This window comes from Ammospiza caudacuta, chromosome Z, assembly GCF_027887145.1.
Source record: "Ammospiza caudacuta isolate bAmmCau1 chromosome Z, bAmmCau1.pri, whole genome shotgun sequence".
In the NCBI taxonomy this organism is placed as follows: domain Eukaryota; kingdom Metazoa; phylum Chordata; class Aves; order Passeriformes; family Passerellidae; genus Ammospiza; species Ammospiza caudacuta.
Genome location: NC_080632.1, coordinates 20,851,370 through 20,866,414, shown reverse-complemented (window position 1 = coordinate 20,866,414; position 15,045 = coordinate 20,851,370). Strand labels below are relative to the sequence as shown.

The following is a 15,045-nucleotide window of genomic DNA, read 5'->3' as shown; positions in this document are numbered from 1 at the left end:
CTTCCCTTTTTTACCTCTTCTTTTTGGCCTGGCTGGCAGGATCTGCACCTTCATATGCTGTGGCTAAGCTCTATTCTGGCATGCTGCCAGAGTGGTAAGAGGCACTAGTGGGGAGGTTGTTTTTTGTTAATGTTTAGTCTAAGCTTGAGCTTCTTGTCCAGGGTGAAGGTGAGAGCTAAGGGGCAAGGCATTTTCCGTGGGTGGATGTCTACACCACGCTGTAGCAGGAGCTATACCACAGTGCTGAGTTTCTGTTCCAGTTTGCAGGCTGGGCAACCTCCTGCCAGATGCAAGGCCTTGGGCTTGCTCTCTTCCCATTTAAGAGCTCACCTGCGGTCTGAGAAAATGCTGAGGATTCCCCAGCCATCCCCCAGTGCTAAGAGCTCCTTTACAAAACATTAGCTCTAGTTTGTCTGGGGACATGCCGAGTGCAAGAAGACAAACACTTTCCAATGACCGAGCCACAGTGCTGGAGCTGATATAATATAATGCCAGGTGAGATAATTTAACCCCTTTCCTAAGTTCAGTGAGAAGCTGGGGCCTGCCCAGAGATGCTAAATCATGAGATTATCTGTGTGCTTTCTGTTCAGGAGCTCTCCAGAGGGGAAAACAGTGCACTGGGTTAGTCAGTGGAAGAGAAGGTATTGTAACCATGACACCTTTGGGGTGAAAGGTACCGTACTCTACTGCAGCTAGATGTTTGCTTTGGTCACATGGTCCGCTATACCTTTGAGATGAAGTCCTTATTTCTCCTTGTTATTAAATGACAGCTTCCTGCAAAGTGCAAAGTCTGCCTTTGAGACTCCAGCTATTGGATCAGTATCTGCTCTGGTTTTGAGCTTATTTTTTATGACAAAGAACCTCTGGCACATTCTGGTGTCAAGCTGTTCGAAGCTTGAAGACTTGGAGCAATATCCAGGGTAAGCAGAATTAAATTTCGAGCCCCCTTGTAATACCAAAATTGTCCAGATAAAAACTTTCTAACACAGGTTTGAGTATTAGAAAGCAGCATTCTTTATTGCAGTGTGCTGGTCACTCACAGAATCCTTCCTCAAACTGAGTGCCCTGAACATTGGTAAATGCTCAAAACTGAGAGTTTTTAATCATACACACTGATGGCATACTCATTGGCTATCCCTGATTACATGATGTATGTGTATTACTTTTTTTTACATAGTTGCACACTTCATTGGAAGTCCCAATATGGCTCTTTGGGGTTTGTCTTTAATGTTCAGTGTCCTTTTTAGATGCCTGTTCCTCAACTCTCATTTTGAGTAAGTGCAATATCATTGCTTTGCATAACTTCTGCTTTGTCAGCCTTGCAAAGCTAAACTGGCATACTGTTTGTGTTTTGCATGAGTTTTTTTGTCTACTCCTCCAAGACTATATTGTTCCTTTATTTGATAAGAGTAAAATGTTTTTCTGTTCTACTGTCCTTATCATTTGGGAAAAAAAATAGTAGTCAGCCCAACATCACAATTCCATGCTGAAAATAATACCTACATATTTTTCTTTTACAGAGTAATTTTGTTGGTAGAAAAGTATTGTCTATGGGCAGCATTTTGCAGGGATGAAAAGTTCCAAAACAAAATTAAAACCAATTGACAGTTTTTTCTGCATCTTCCAATAACATTTTTCAACATCATAAAAGCTATTGCATTTGATGGGAAATGCCAATGCCACAAACTCTGAAAAGGCTTCCAGTTTTGGCACTACCATTGCAATGGTGCTTTAAATCAGTCCCAAGGCTGGTAGGTGTTGTGCCCTCCATGCCACCTGCCCACATACCTGTGGCACAGTTAGTTTTAGTGAGCTGCATGGGGCTGGAAATAATTGCAGTAGGAAAAATAGGAACCAGTGAAGTTTTTGTTAAAGATGAACCTAATTGGTCATAACTAATTAGCAGCTTCTTCCATGTGTCTCCATCCAGAGCCATGTCAGGCCCCTTGTCCTCTGCAGGCAGGGGTAAAGCAGAGTTCAGTGTTTGCTGCAGTGTCTCCCCTTCAGTGCAGATGTACTGGGCTGTGTGCTGGGATGACTTAGCCTTGAATTAAATATACCTGAGGATATCATATCTGCAAACTGGTCATGTCTTTCCTAGAGTTGCAAGGCATATCACTGTGCAGAAAGCTAGTTCCCTTCTGTCTCTTTCTCATCCACCTGTGTAAATGCTCCATGCCAGTCAGGACTTTGCTCCCAGGGAGCTGTGCCCAGCTGGATAAACTGCTTCATCATTGCTGCACAGACACCATGAATGTGGCCATGCTGTGTAGCTCCTGCAATGCAAACCAGCCGCAACAGGTGCCAGCTCTGCTCTTCCAGTGGCTTGCCACAGGTTGAGATAGTGCACATGGCTAACAGGAGTGTTGTTCTGTTGCACTGCTGTCAGGCTCCCCTTCATAACCAACTCTGCTGGAATGGTAGCTTTCCACTTCTCACTATTTTGCATGGGTCAGAAAGAGATAGGTGGGATACCAGCCTGCCTCTTGGCCTGATTTCTGGTACGTAATGGTATGGGATGGCAGAGAGTTACAGAACATGCTGCTCCAACTTCTGCTGCTGGATCTCAACAGAAAGCACAAACATGTTGGCTGCTGGAGGCCCTTTGCACAGCAGAAGTGTTGTGTGGGAGAGCTCTTTCCCAAAAGCCACTTCTGTGGACACAGGCTGTCAGCAGCAGTTGCTCAGCCAGGCTCTTGCTGCTGGATGACCTGTTGAGACACCTCAGGGAACACATCAGAGATTCACCCCAATCACCAAGGACACCCCAGGCCCAGCCACCAAGTTTAAGACTGCAAAGGGGACTGGGGAGCAAAACTATTCACTTCGTCAGCACCTAAAACAGCTCTCAGGAATGGCACTTGCACATGAATAGCACAGCCAGATGCCTGCAGTGGACAGAGCTGTAGGTGAAAGAAATCTTTCTCCCCAAGGACCCTAAACAAAGATGTCTTTGTCTCTCTGTCAGTCCTGCATGCAATCTTCTACAGCTTACTCAGGGTTGGAGCACAACATGTGTTAAAGGAAGCACTGGAAATCATCTGTGCATCAGTACATGACCTGTCTTGTACTTCTCCATGGGGAACATGTGTGCACACACTGCGAGGATCCTGAGAGCTACCAGAAGTCATCTCAATTCCTGTAGGCATGACAGGCCCAGGACAGCTGTTGCACTAGCAGCCACAATTTGTGTCCACAGGAATTCCTTCCTGTGCTCTATCCATAGATATTGCTTCTCCACAGTTGTCTGGTGGTGGATCTGCTGAAGCACCTCAATCTCCTGGGATGTCCTGGGCTGGCACCTGGTAGCAAAGGATGAAGATCACTCTTGGTGATTGCTGGTTGGTTCTGAAATTCTGCTCAACACCCTTGAAACATTCAGTGGATCTGGTCCTTTCACAGGCATTATTTTTCTTCTCCAGAAGGACTTGAGGTGTGCTGACAGATGTGCTAATGATGATATCATACATGCAGTCTCCTCTTTTACTAGAGTTGGGGTCTGGAGTGAGGAACTGGTTGCTGGGTTGGTGGTTGTGATCTCCCCTTGATGGAATTATCTTTCAGCTAAGGACAGCAGTTCTTACTGTTCCAGTGATTTCAATCCTGCTATGTTGCCTGTTGTTGCTTCGGTTGAGAGTGTTTGAGACATTTTTTTGGAAGGGTTCACGAGGCCTCTGCCACTTCTGTCTTTGTCTACATTTGCTAAGGTTGATATACAGCTTCTTGATAAATAGTACTTTGCCTTGAGGAGTCAATAATTGGTAACTATCATTTGGGCATGTATGCTTTTCTGTTAGCTCACTTACACTGATCTGCAACATCTCACTTGTGAAGGACACTGAGTCTCACAGTCTTGTCACAGCTGCTAGCTCAGCCCAGAGCTGCCTCTGCTAACCCAGTGAGTGATGGGACTAAGGAATGTAGATGAGCTATCTGTCTCAGACTCTGATTAATCAGACAGGACCAGAGCAGTGTTAGTTGAGGTGGTGACCTGGCCAAAGAAACCTCTGCTATTTGATCTTGGGTGCTGCTGTCTACTTACCAAGTTCCTCATTCAGGGCACTGAGGAGTTTTGCAGTGCTACCAAGGTACCAGCTGACCCCAAAGTATGAGTGTGAGCTCTATGAGAAGCTTTCTAAAGCCATATGCTATCAGTAAAGGGCCTGCAGCTTTGGGCCAGTCTCTCTCCATCTGCCAGGGACTGCTGAGACAGCCAGACGCTGCCAGCTAAGGCTGGCACATTAAAACTGTTGCAGGGGTGCGTGCAGTGTTCAGGATGTGCGATACCTGGTGGGCACAGAGAACTCAAGCTCTCTGAGCTAATGCAAGGCCTGCGGCACTCACTGCAAGTGACGGCAACGTCCTGATGCTGTCAGGTCGATCTCATAAGGAGAATCACGCAGCCACCTTTCACCATGTGCCTCTGGACATAGAGTCGGGGACCCACCTGTAGCGGCGATAGTGACGGCGAATGGCACACATCGGATCGGGTGGGATGGCTCCCAAGCCCAGGGTAGCGGAGATGCACCGGAGCACCTTCCTGTGGTTGCGGAGGGGCTCTCCCCGCTCCGGCACCAGGACAAACCCTCGCTGGCCGCTGGAGGCTGCGCCCAGGGGCCGGGGACGGCCGCGGACCTGATCGCCCCGGGCAGGCTCTTGGGAGCTCCACGGGGCCAGCGGCAGCCCCCGGAGCCCGCCGGCACCTCCCGGCTGCTGGGCGCGGCGCGGGGGCGGGCCGGGGCGGGGACCGGGCGGGCCGGGCCGGGCTGGCGCGGCGCGGCTCCCGTGCGCACGTCCAGACCCCCGCGGCCAGCGCCAAGGTACGAGAGCGCGGGTGGTGGTGCGGGGCGTGGGGCCGGGGCAGGCGCGGGCAAGGCCGGCTCGGGCACCTGCCGCAGCCCGGGGCCTGCGGAGCCCGGCCGTGTCGGGGAGCGGGAGGGGACGCCCGCTCTGCCCGCCTTGCGCCGGGGGTGCCGCAGCTCCCTCCGGCCCCACCCCGCTTTGTGAGGAGCTGGGGCAGCCGCCTGCAGCCGCGGGAGCACCCACGGCCGGGGGATGCCCTGTCCGCCCGGCGCCGCGGGCCTCGGGCATCCCCCGTGCTGCGGCGGAGCGGGGCGTTCCCGCCGGCCGGGGCAGCCGGTGCTGGTCGCGCCCTCGGCGGGTAAGGTTCTCTCGCTCGGCGGTAGCGCCAGGGCTATTCTGCAGGGATATGTCGGCTCTGCGCGGGGTGTGGCGGACTGGCAGCCGGCCCGCGGCGGGAGCCCTCCGACCGGGGGTCTGCAGGCAGCGGTGCGCGGAGCAACAGGGCTTCTTGCCGACCCGGGCCATCCTGGTGCCTGGTCGGAAGGCTGCGCCTGCTGCCAGCCCTGCCGCCGGTGCCACGGTTTGGCATCTGTATAACTTCGCTTATTATTTATACAGAAGCCTCACCTATGGCTGTGTGTGCGATGAGTTAAATTTGGCCTCTTTCCTGCGAGTTGTGGGGAATTCGGGTACTTGATGTCAGGGTAGGTCGCATCTTGCACTGAGCGTGACGACAGCCACATCAATGACTCTCTGGCACCGGGATCCCCTGGTCCCACTTCCCCCTGAAGGGGGAACCGGCACCTTGAAGGAGTCTTATTTTCAGGCAGCACAGCTTTGAAGACTGCTTCTCCGTGGGTCTGGCTTTGATGCTGCAGCTTTGTCAAAGGCCAAGACAGGCTGTTGCAAAGGGATGTGTAACAGACAGCACTTTGCAGACCTATGGCCCGATGAGGCAGCTATGTGCAGTGTCGGAACACATTGTTCACTTTGCAGGGAGTGGTGCCCTCCTTGTCATGCTCTGGAGCATCCTGTCTGTTCCATTCCACCCTGCCCCAGCCCCAGACCTTTTTATTTATACTTTCTAAGAAGACGCTGTGCTCCATCCCTCGTGAAGGGTATTTACCTGGACAGGCTTAACCTCTTTTGGCCCCTTGGGTGCTCAAGGGAAGTGATTTCTGCTGAGGATTCAGGGAACATTTGGGAGAAGGTTGACTGATGGTTGCCTTTAAGCTTCTCCAGTGCAGGCTCCCCAGTGGGTTAACAAAGGAGCAGCCTGTGTAGCCCTGCTGTTCCCTTTGTTCTTCCTCTGGCTGTGCCCTCTTTGGAGAGCTCTGATCTCTCCTGATTTGATCAGAGATAGGGAGTGACTGATGGAGACACGAGGGAGTTCATGTTTTGGTTGTGAGCATTTCAGGAAACTCTAGGGCATTGGGAGGCAGAATAGGGGAGAGATGGTTGCTTCTTAGAGACAGAAAAAAAAGATGTGTTTTCATCTGTGCTGCTGTTATTTGGTGAATTAGCATTATGACATCTATTGTTATAGCTTCAATGAGCTGTGTTTCAAATTCATACAATCTGTCTGTAGCAAAAAATCACTGCCCCTTATCTCAGTAGAGCTGCCTTAGACAGGAAATGTGAGACCCAGGTACTGGACAAAGAGCCACACAATTCTGCTGCCTGCACCCCAACTCTGCCCTAAGTTCCTCCTGGCCCCTCTTCCTCTGAGGCAAAGCACCTGAGCTTGAGTGTGCCTGTTTTTGCAAGTCCATGGGTGAGGGAGACCACAGTCCCCTGCCTGACCAGCAGCACTGGTCACCTCCACCCCGTTCATCCATCTGCTGCTGGCTGTGTCTGTGCAGCAGGTGGATTTCCTGGTGGCAGGTCAGGGTATCTCCAGATGTATATTTCTCATTCTCCTTTTCTGCGTGGGTAATTACTGCCTGTCTTTCAAGTATGCTGGTTTGTCCCCTCTGAGGAAATTTCCCGCTCTGCAAATGCAAGTAATGGATAATAGTTTCACGTTTCTGTATCCGCTACATTTGTTAGTAGCTGGATAATGAGTGGATTTTCAGTTGCCTAAGTCTGTGAGTCTCTTTCTAGGTGTGTTGGTACTGGGCAGGTTGCTGTCTCTGGAACAGGTTTATGGTGCTTCTGCAAGGGGAAGTTCTCTCTTGCCTGTGGGCTGCCTGGACTGGCAGATGCCTAAATGTGGTGTGAGCTGGGTTTTGGGGATAAATAGCTGAGTACAGAGCAGATCCCTGTGCTGTGTCAGGTGCCCAAGCACTCACTGTTACAGAGGCTTAGGGAGAGAACTGAAAGCTTTGGCATATCCCAGAAAAAAAAAGGTGATTCTTTGAGTGACAGACGATTGCCTTGGGGCAGGCTAAGCTGTATTTTATGCATGACCTTGCAGACTCCTCATAATTTGTGGTCAGTTTGCTGCCTCTGACTTTTTTGTATTCGTTGATCCACAGTGGCTGCATAGCATGAAGTCTTCATGCTACCTTATTAGGTCCTGATTTCCCCAGGCAGGGATTTTGATGGGAAAACTACTGGGGAATGGGTTGTGACAGGGTATGACAGAGACTCAGTGAGGAAACAGTGTGGAGGGAAACTGTGCCTGATCATTTCCCCACCATCCACTCTTGACTGGTTCAAGGGGACTCAGCTGGTCCTTAACAGCCACACCCTGTTCTCCACTCTCATAGGAAAAGTTTGTTTGAAGTGTTTGCTTCAACAAAAGAGCCCCACAAAATGCCAGCACCTTATCTGAATGTTCCTGACTCCCAGTTATAAACGCCAGTGATCTTACAGCTGGCCAGTGGGCTGTCTGGGTCGTTGCTGGTGGTTGCTACTAAATTGTTGCTTGGAGCCAAGGGCATCCCTGGTGAGGCTGGACAGCAGCTGTGCTTTCAAAGAGCTGTCTGGCCACCTCTTGATGCACAGCAGGAGTACAGACGGTCTGGTCTCTTGCTCCCGTGGCAAGAAGGCCCTGGAGTGGTGGTGTGGTGAGGTGTTTCCCATGTAGTCATTCCATGGCTTCCCGTACGTGCATGCTGTAAAGCTGCTCTGGCTGCGGAGCTGACTGAGGCAAGCAGCCTGCAGCGCACTGCAATTATGCTGACGTGCCTCCTGCCTCTCCTCAGGAGAAACAGGAAAGACCTTTACATCATCCAGGAGACTGTATTGGCTGAGAGATTTTGATACTCACAGGGTTATATTGGCTTGTAAGTAGAAGCTAGACTGGCCTAGTATTTCCAGGGATTTCCCCTCTGTGGTATTACAGGCTTGCCAGCAATTCCCCATTTTGAAAATACACCCTGCAGGGCTCTATTAGTGTAATGCTGATGCTTACTATTTCTAAAGCACTTTGAAATTCACAAATAGGACTTTCTGACCCTCAGCCAAGCAAATCCTTTCTAAAGCTTGGAGACATGCTGCTGCCAAGAGTAGGACCAACGATAGTGTGCAGCTCCAAGCCCTGTTCTCTCTTCCCTTGTTGACCTGTTCCCTGCTCTGCTTCACATAGTTTCAGATTTTCCAGTGCCCAAAGTTTGGTGCCTCTCTCCCTCTTTCTTCTGAGTATCCTTCAGCGCTCTGGTTTGTTGAAGAGTTTCCTTCCAGTCTGGTGAATAGCCTGCTCTTTATCTCTGTGCCAAGCAACATGGACCTACCTGCAAAGAGGAGGTTGCAACTGATGACTCTGCACTGCCTCTCTCCCTCTGTGGGACAAAGTCACCTAGGAGAATGACAAGGAAGACAGAGCAGAAGAAAATCCTAGCAGCTGTGGTATTTTTATAGCTGAGATTAAGACAAAGTTCATGAAAGCTGATAAGATAGCAACCAGGAAAGCAACAGAGGCCAAACTCCATCTTGTTCTTCCTCCTGTGGTTCTGGGAGTTGTGCTTAAACAGGAGAGGAGGCAATGCTTGGGGGAGAGCTCCTCCCAGAAAAAGGTGACTGGGCAAGGCTGTCCATGTCAGGGTTGCATTAATACAGGAAATATGATCCTCATGACTTGAAGATCTTTCACATAAAGTTGACTAGGGACAGTCAGAAAAAAAAGTGCGGGGAGGGGCCAAGGCAAATACTGGGTTTACTCCCAAGAGCCAAAATTAATCAGTCATTGCTCTACAAATACCATGATTTAAACTTGCTTTCCAGAGCATATGTTAAAAGGGCTGAATTCCTCCTTGGGAGACTTTGAAATCTCTGGATGCCCTCCCTGGTTTTCTGAGAATCAGTGGTAGGGTGCATGAGAAGTTCTTGGTGGGCAAGTGCTTTTTTCTCAGACGCGGCTCACTCTGTGGGCTGGGACATGGACTGATACAGCAGGTGAACAAGAACACGTGCAAGCACAGGTCGGGGAGCAGCAGATCTCTCCCTGTACTGTCTGTCCTACTCCAGCCTCACCTGGATCTTGTTTGGCCATGGAGTGTTAGCATGTAGGTCCTGCCAAAGGACCCCTGAAGGGCTGCCCCTGAATGGCCCCCAGTGTCACACCACTGATCTGTGCTGAGTCCTGTAGCACCACAGCTACCCTGTCGGGTATCTATCTGTGCAGTTTTGCTTTCTGGGCTGCAGCAAATTTGACTCTGCCAGTGCTGTTCAGCTCTCAGCCACCTTTCACATGGTTACATTTAGGTTATTTCAAACCAGTTATTTAAACCAGTGTTTCACAGTGTTTTCCCTAAGCAAGAATACACAAATCTTGAAAAATGTAAACCATATTGCCTTAGAAAAGCATAGCTACCATTTTGCCTAAATTGCTGGCAGAGTTGCAGTGCTCGTTTCTAGGAAGCCTAACACTGATGTTTTTAGGAACACCACCTGTAATGTGAATGATGCCAGGAAGGACCAATCTTCCTTGTCACCCTTGGTTTCTTCTAGTCTATCTGCTCTGTAAAAGGAGCCTGTGCTGGCAACAAAATTGCAGGGTAATAGGCACAGAGAATCCAGACAGCTCTTTAATTGCAAGAGACAAGGAGAAGTAGTCAAAGATTGTCTTGCTAACATCTACTTAAATGTAATTAGTTCACATTATTTTTCTCTGCCATTTTCTCTAATTTAATTTGAATACCAAAATGCACACGTAGAGGAACAAAAACAAAATCAGAATAGGATTGCTCCAAGTTCCTGCTCTTGTAATGTTCAGTTTCTTTACATGAGAGGCTCTTTTCCTTGCAGTCAGGGAGGATCAGAGTCTGTCTTCTGACCCCTCCTGCCTGTGGTCATGGCTGTTTCCCTTTGAATTTGCAAAAGGTCTTTATGTCAGCAACTGATGCTCGAGTCTTAATTGAAAAGATTGATTTTGCTAATGATAGCCTGGCATCTGACATGTTCCATGGAAATCAATTGGAATTCAGTGTCTCACAGTTTTAAAAATCATGGTATTTAACGGGTTAATAGGGATTGAAGGGTTTGACTTTACAGCCTCTTGCATCTATTTGAAGCTCATGCTTCTGTCATACATTAATCTTCTTGTGCAGTAGTTCTGGGTGTGATGCATCCTCATAGGCAACACAAGTCTTGGAGCAGAAAAACCCAACCCTTCTATGAGATTTTATAGGTAAAAGCTCAAGTGGAAAGTTGATGCTTTTGTCACTTTTGGTCTCTAGGTTGTATTTTGGTGAACTCTTGGTTTCTGTGGAATTGAAAAGATCAAAAATGGCTTCTGTCTTTATAGATAATGGATTCTTCAATTGGGCTGACAAACCACAATGAAAGCCAGTAGCTGAAAGCAGAAGTTATTACTTGGCAAAATAATAAGGCAGTTGTGTTTTTAGCAGCAAAGAGGAGGAATCGTGGGAAGAGCTTCCCAGGATGATGCATAGCTAGAAACTTGAACAGGATGATCACCTAAATAATGTCACTCAGTGCAGATAGCAGTGTTCTCTGGAAGTAGGTGACATCTCTCAGTCTGCCATTAACCAAACAGCAGCTACCTGCCCTCCTGCAGGAATTTCTGCTCTCCAGCTAGTCACCACTAGAGCATCTCATCTCACAGAGGAGACCATACATGTCTCCTCTCCAAGTTCTCAGCATGTTCTGCTGGCTTTGCCCTTAGGGTCCCAAGCTGGTATTCTTGTTCCCTAACACAACAGCTGACTTTCTCTCCTGAGTAATGTTTTATGCTTGTTGGAGGGAGGACAGTTTGAAGGCAGGAGTCCTCTGAGCCAGTTTGAACATTGACTGTAAGTGGAGAAGGACACATCACTGGCTGTGTTGACTTGTGGTCTGGACAGGGTGGGGTAGGTGACTCATCCTCATGGAGGCAGAGCACTGTGTAGGACCAGTATCTGCTTTTGTGACTGGCGTGTAATGACTGACTGAGTTCACAATTTTCCAGACAGGGGCTTAGCAGGATGGTTTTCTTAACTTTAGTACCCCCACCTCTGGAGATTTTCAGAATTCACATGAATGGGGCTGTGAAAAGCCTGGCTTGACTTAAAGGCTAACCCTATTTTGACTGGAAGTCTGTGCTGTGGACCATCCAAGGTCCCTCCCAGCCCAAATTTGCCTGTGATTTGGTCATGGTACTAGAAGCAAAAACCTGATGATGATATTAGAAGTTTCCCTAAGTAAAAGCAAGGAAACCCACAGCTAAAATCCACCTAAAAAGTCTGTCTTGGTCCTTGTGTTCCATGTTTCTTTCCTAATGTTCATGATGCATGTTGAACTCAGATGAGTGGTTAACTAACTTTCTCTGCAGCACACATATCTGCTTTATAGGTTGATGCGCTGAATTAAGAAAAAATATCAAAGGATATCCCTAAGTATATTTTGGTCATCCTTGAGGTTTAAAAGATCCTATTTCACTAAAGATATCCTGCTCTTAACCCGGGGAATCTCTTTGTTTTGAGACCTTTGATTTGGTGTTCATTTGCCTGTGGGCTGTTACTAGAGTAGGGCTTCTTAAGCCTGATAGAGAAAATGCATTTAATGTGTAAAGAGGGAACTGAAGTGACAATTTCTCTACCTCCTCTTTCTCTCAATTTTGAGAAACTAGTCATTATTTTATGTATGGTTTTGTATATTTCTGAAGAGTTTTACAATGTCTTACCTGTACTTCCTTCCCTGACATGACTTGCAACATGAACTTCTCTATGACTTCATGGCAGCTTACCTTACATATATAAAAAAATTACCAGCATTTGTATTCTTATTTCTGCCTGTCTTGCAGTCAAGCTCAGTTGTGTGAGTTTGGAAGATTAATGGCAGTAGAAATGTTTCACACACCTTGCGTTGTTGTGGGGCTCTGCTTCCACTGGTGCCACTGGCCACTACCAGTACAGGCAGATGACCACACAGTGGTTTTAGTCCATCAGTCTGGAAATCTGCAAGTGTCTTCAGCTCCTGCAGAAAAGCAAGACTTCCTCAGGAAATCCAGTTTTTTGTTTTGAGCTTTTTCCAAACTAACCCTCTTAAAACTTTCATATCTACCTGTGGGATTACCTGCTGTCCTTCCTGCCCCTGGAGTTCCCTGGCATGACAGTGCCATGCAGGGCAGGTAGCACTCACCTGCAGTCCCTGAGCCTGCTCAGGGAGCCCTCTGTGGGACTCATCCCACTTGCTGTCATCCCAGGCTAAACTAGGAGCACAGTGCTGACTCTCCACTGGCTCTGACCAGTCTTCAGAAGTTTCCTGGAGCCTGAAGACTGTCTGGTACTGGAAAGCCCTAGATACTGATGTAATTTCATGAACACATATAAAATATCCACAGAAAACTGCATATGCAGATAGCTGTGGTGAAGCTCTGTGTGTCCTACCCAGTGCTTTATTTCTCACTCTTCTTACACAGACAGCCTTTGTTTTTGCTGCCTAAGGCATGGAAAGAGCATCCCAAGCTGACTGGCCTGCATTATGTCAGGAATTCAGAATTCTCCTTTAATTCACAGCCAGATTTTAAGGATTGTGCTACCTTTTGGGATTTTCATTAATTTTTTTTTCTCTTCCGTACTGCACTGATTTAAAGAAAACCCCAAAACGGTCTGGATACATCTATAATGCAACTTGGTCTTCGATGCCTTGTGCCAAACTAGCTTCCTGCAGCTCACTGAGGACCTGGTAATGCAAAAGGGAATGCAGAGGAGGATAACTGTTTAGCTTGGAAAAGGTATGTCTGAAAAGGGATATCACATACAGCTTTTCACATATGGTAGTATGATGGGATGGAGAGTTCAGATAGGGAGTGATTGTTCCTCTCTTTATCATTGCCCAGGAACTACAGGATACAGATAAACAGTGGAACGCATTGACACAGGATGTTGGGGATGTGGCTCAAGAAAAGCCATTAGATGAATCTGCAGGCGGAAAATCCATTAGGGCTGGCTAAACAGACAGATAAGCCTTTGGCTCAAAAAGTCAGTGAGGCACAGATGCCCAGAGCTGACTCAAAGGCACAGAAAAGATCAGTTTGTCAGCATGGATTTCAGCTATGTTGGGGAAATAGGCTGGCATAGAAAGCAGCAGTGGTAGAAGGAGAGAGAGCCTGTAGCAGGGAGGTCTGCTGGGACGTGGAGGCACTTCCAGAGGTGCTCCTGGCTGGAAGGGTTGCAGTGAAGGCTGGTGCATTGGGACAAAGCTGGAAGATGATCAAAACTCATCCTGGTGGAGATACATGAAGGGGCTGGCAGGAATGAAATATACAGTGATTAAACTACTATAGTGTGGGAGGAGAGGCTGATCTCCATTGCTGGGAGGTGTGAAGATGGAGAGGTGTGAAGAATGAGACTGGAGGAGAGCAGTGGTGCTGAATCAAATCATCAGAGATTGAGGAGCACCTAAAAGAAATATAAGAGTGCAGTACTTGGAGGAGAGCAGGTAAAGAAAATAGTCTATATGAAGACAGGTAAGGCTGAATGTCAAACAGAGAGGGATGTCTGTGTGCAGTGACTCACCTATATGCTAACTGTAACATCTATAGTTCAAGAAAAGCAGATCTGGAGAGTGAAAGAGGTGATACCAGGACTTTTTATATCCACAGGTATTCTGGATGTTTTAGTTTGACTCAGTTTGCTGGCTCCACAGCAGATGGAGAATACTGTGTCCTGATCCTGGAATGGTTTTAATTTCAGCTGGAGGGAATCCTGTCTGCATGTTCCAAGATGGCTTTGCAATGCAAACTGGAGTGCAATGAATGGCAGCAATAAAGAGATTGGCTCCAAACCCATGCTCTAAGTCTGAACCAAACAATACTTTTGAACTTGCATTGATGGAATAGTTTCAGAGTGATGGCAGTGATTTCCAGAAACTGTATATTTGCCAAGCCCAGCAGGTGAATGAATTGGCACAGAATCTCTTTTCCCTGGCAGGGAAAGCATGGGTAGTCTTCCCACTTAGTAAACATCAATCAAAGCCAGACTAAAAACCAAAAAGCAAAACTCAACCTGCTACTGATGCTCTAAATGATGAATTTTAAAATTTATGATGTATAGGGTACCATACTCACAGTGGGTGACATCAAACTGGAGAACTGTCCCTAGTGAGCTTCCACAGGGCTCCATCCTTGGCCCTTTAACATCTTCATTAACAACTTGGGTGCAGGACTGAAAGGGATACTAAGCAAGTTTGCCAATGACACTAAATTGCAGGAACTGTTGACTCCCTTGAGGACCGAGAGGCCCTGTGGAGAAACTCTGATAAAATAGAGTGCTGGGCAACCACCAACAGTATGAAGTTCAACAAGGGGAAGTGCTGGATTGTGCACTTGGGGCAGCACTGGATGTGTGTATAGACTGGGGAGCAAGAGACTGGAGCGCAGCTCCATGGAATGGGAGCTGGGGGTCCTGGTTCATGTCAAGCTGAACTTGAGCCAGCAGTGCCTGGCAGCCAGGAGAGCCACCCGTGTGCTGGGGTGCATCAGGCACAGCATCACAGCCAGGCAAGGGAGGGGATTGTCCTGCTCTGCTCTGCTCTGGGGCACCCTCACCTCCAGTGCTGGGGGCAGTTCTGGGTGATAAAAGACATTGAGCTGTTAGAGAGTGTCCAGAGGAGGCCAGCGAAGATGGTGAAGGGCCTGAGGGTGAGGCCATATGAGGAGCAGCTGAGGTCACTTGGTCTGTTCAGCCTAGAGGAGACTGAGGGGAGACCTCACTGCACTTACACCTTCTTTGTGAGGGGAAGAGGAGGGACAGACACTGATATCTACACTCTTGTGGCCAGTGACAGGACTTGAGGAAAAGACCTGAAACTGATTTAGGGAATGTTTAGGCTGGATATCAGGAAAAGGTTCTTCAC

General features: G+C 48.2%; 1 protein-coding gene across 1 annotated transcript in view; it reads left to right on the top strand.

Annotated features, from left to right (window-relative positions):
* The first annotated feature begins 4,765 nt into the window (after window positions 1-4,765).
* The window catches only part of CORO2A (coronin 2A), a 55,667-nt gene continuing 45,387 nt past the window's right edge, over window positions 4,766-15,045 (top strand). Inside the window, exon 1 of the mRNA XM_058823396.1 lies at window positions 4,766-4,820. The gene's annotated coding sequence lies outside the window, so the exon portion shown is untranslated. The remainder of the gene's footprint in view (window positions 4,821-15,045) is intronic.